The sequence below is a fragment of the Etheostoma cragini genome, chromosome 5 (genome assembly GCF_013103735.1).
Source record: "Etheostoma cragini isolate CJK2018 chromosome 5, CSU_Ecrag_1.0, whole genome shotgun sequence".
NCBI lineage: Eukaryota > Metazoa > Chordata > Actinopteri > Perciformes > Percidae > Etheostoma > Etheostoma cragini.
In genome coordinates this window covers 18,376,660-18,380,174 of record NC_048411.1, presented here as the reverse complement: position 1 = coordinate 18,380,174, position 3,515 = coordinate 18,376,660, and the positions used below count along the sequence as shown (strand labels likewise).

General features: G+C 36.2%; 1 protein-coding gene across 9 annotated transcripts in view; it reads right to left on the bottom strand.

The window, feature by feature from the left end:
* Window positions 1-3,515, bottom strand: part of ncor2 (nuclear receptor corepressor 2) — a 111,351-nt gene that overhangs the window by 79,722 nt on the left and 28,114 nt on the right. The window lies entirely within an intron of this gene.

Genomic DNA, 3,515 nt, shown 5'->3' with positions numbered 1-3,515 from the left:
CACACACACACACACACACACATTATATACATACTATATAATGAGTGTGTGTGCGTGTTGTAACCAAATATTTGTATCACTGTATGGTGTCAATGAGTGCAGAGAAAGGCACCTTTAAATAAAATGTATTATTCTCTTGTCTTTCTCAACTAAAAACACAGAATGTCAGCACGTTCATTAACAGGTTTGTAACCAGTATGCTACAAACGACAAGATCTTCATATCACCTGTTCAACTGAGTTTACTAGTTTAGATTTTGTTTATTTATTATTATGGATAATTATAGATGTTGCATCTGCACTTTACACCTCAGCCAATTGTGAAAAAGGTTTTGCGATATTTCTATTTACTTCAACAGTTATAAAAATAATTATTTTTACCAATTACTTATCTGTCAATCTCATTGACTAATCGTTAAAGCTTTAATGGAGATTACCAGGTCATTATTTTCATTTCAAACGAATGTCCTTTGACTTATCCATGGGACCATTCTTGTGCTTCAGGAAGCGTTATCTTGTCCAAAGTAAATTAGCTTCTTCTTCAAAATAACCATGAATCTAGGCTATAACAATGTTAATCTATGTGTTAAATGATTCCAATCATTACACTGACACAGCTGTAACAACAAGTGATGCGTTTGCCATTTCCTCTTGCGTAGATCACAGTCAACCATGGAATTCATCGAACCAGAGAACTTTTTTTCCCAGTAATAACATGACAATGACAGTCATGGACACTTCAAGTGTCACACACAAAAAAAAAAAAAAATTCTACATCTGGTAGATCATGCTTTGAGCCAATTCTCAGTAATCCCTTCACAAGCAAGAGTGGAAGTAGAACTGCTGTCACATGGATCTGTTGATCTTACAACACACAAATAGAAAGTGGGAGCCCACTTGTTCTGCAGGAGCAGGATCCATCTTTTCCTGATCAGTGAGTGTATTTGTTTTCCCACTTTCTGCATGTATGTGATTATTCTTGAGTCATAGCCATATCAGTCATAAATGTTTGCTCATGTGATCCAGCTTAGGTTTTGTTCTGCGTTATTTTTAACTTCTAAAATGAAGGTTATGTAAGTGAGCTAATCTGGACAAGGCAGGCTGCATTATAACCCCACAGACTGCGGAGATTGAAAAATGTCAGTGCCAGAGGATGTTGAGGGGCTGTCCAAGATCAAGGAGCCCAAGTTTGCCATAAGTAGTTAGTCACAAAAAGTACCATACATAATTACAAAAAAGAAAAATATCTCCAAGGATGGATTTGTCTAATACAACGTCCTTGATTGCAAAAGCATGGTAATAAATAAAAAAAAAGTAATTTCACAACCTGTGTGTATGGTCATTACAAGCTCACAGATTACAAAGAACATTCAGAATGTAATTTTTTTTTACATTCTGAACATTCTTTACAGTCACAATTGAATGGTGTACAGTGATTTGGGGAGGGGGTGTGTTTAATAGTGCATTCAAAATTCCTTTCATTCTTGCCTTTGTTGCTGCAGTTTTCTACTGGTAATTAGCTAGTGCTGTCAGTTAAACGTGTTTATGCAAACCCATTTTAACGATGTAAATTAAAAAAATAATGTATATATATAAGTTTGAACACACCTTATTCAATGGGGTTCCTTTATTTTCACGACTATTTACAGTGTAGATTATCACTGAAGGCATCACAACTATGAATGAACACTTGTGGAATTATGTAGTGGGAAATAACTGAAAATACTTCTTCTATTGTAGTTTTGTCAAAGTAGATACCCTTTTTAACTACGCATGAAACACTTTGAATGACAAGGTGTGTATGTTCAAGCCTGCCTGCCTGCCTGCCTGCCTGCATATATATATATATATATATATATATATATATATATATATATATATATATATATATATATATATATATATATATATATATATATATATATATATATATATATATATATATATATATGTACATAATATATATAAAGAAGAAAAGAATGAGGGAAATGAAAATGGGTCAGGTGACTTTTGAAAAATGACTGGTTTCTTTGCACAAAAAAACTAAGTATGTAATAATTTTATAGAATAGTTTATTTGAATTTGCAACAAGTAAGATTAAGACCTCATCTTCAAGAATTTGGCTCAAGCCTTAGAAAAGTGCTGCATCACACTGTATTTGAGTGTAGTTTTGGTGGCATACGACATGTCACTGTAGCTCTATGCTCAGAACAAAATAGGTTTAAAAAAGAAATACTACAGAATCCTTGCTATCATGTTCTGGATGTAGACAGTCTGGTTCAATACACAAAGAATGCACTTGAAGACACCTCCTTGTGAGATCAGTACGCCCATGGGCACACAGTCGAATGAATGAATCTGAAGATCCAAACAAACAAACAAACAAACAAAGATGAGCATAATATGGGCGCTTTAAGATAGATGTCACATGTAATCTGTGGTTATCAAGGTTAGCAGATACTTTAGTCTGCAGTGTAGACTAAAAATAATCTCCTTCGGTATATTCATTTATGTGCTTTTGGTGTTTAACATTCTGGCTTTACCCGTGAAGGAGGGGCAGCTTACTTACATAGATCCATTCAGATAGACCACCAACCGAGATTTGACCAGGATCTGAATGGCGATCTGGTCAACTTTGTCGGTAAACTATCACAAATAGCACTGCTTACTCTTTGAGCCAAATAAGCACCAGTGTAAGCAAAGGACACTTCCAAGTCCCTCATTCTCACCTGATCTTACTTCCTTTTATTTACCACAAAAATCAAGAAAACTGCACAATGGTGTACAGCAACAAAATGTTGCTTTTGTCCTTCTCTGATTCAGTCCATGTGAGTCATGATACGTGCGTCACCTTTGTCTGACACTACTGGCCTACTGCCTCTTTTCTTGTTGGTCTTTTGTTTCTTACTTCTCCCTTTCCCCTATCTGTGCTTCTCTACACTTGCCCTTTGCCTTATTTTCACTTGCATCTTTTCCTCCTTCCCCACTAATATTTGGTGCACTTGCTCCGTGCAGTAAACGCATCTGAAATGACTTATATAATGAGTTTACAGCCCTCTGTGCTCTGACGGGAATTACTGGCATTCCTGAATATTTCCCTGCTTGCTTATAAAGTCAATGTTTTTTTTCCCTCTACCCTCTGTTATTGCCTTGGTGTATCCATTTACCATTCCACGGCTGTCTGCCTCCCTGGGCAGTTTGAAGCACTGTGTAATGTCAGGAACACCTCCCCATCAGCAGCTCTACACTGCAAGCAAGTCTGTTTGATGTGCAGTTCACACAGTTTCATCCTCAGTCTTTTGAAATCTAGGTCAGCTCTATTATTTATTAACTGCTTTTTCACAACTCCGTTAATTTTCCTACTGCTGCTTACAGAGCTCCAGCTCCTACAATGCAGAATCTCCTACTAGTTCTGGATTTGTGTGTGTGTGTGTGTGTGTGTGTGTGTGTATATATATATATATATATACACTCACCGGCCACTTTATTAGGTACACCTGTCCAACTGCTCGTTAA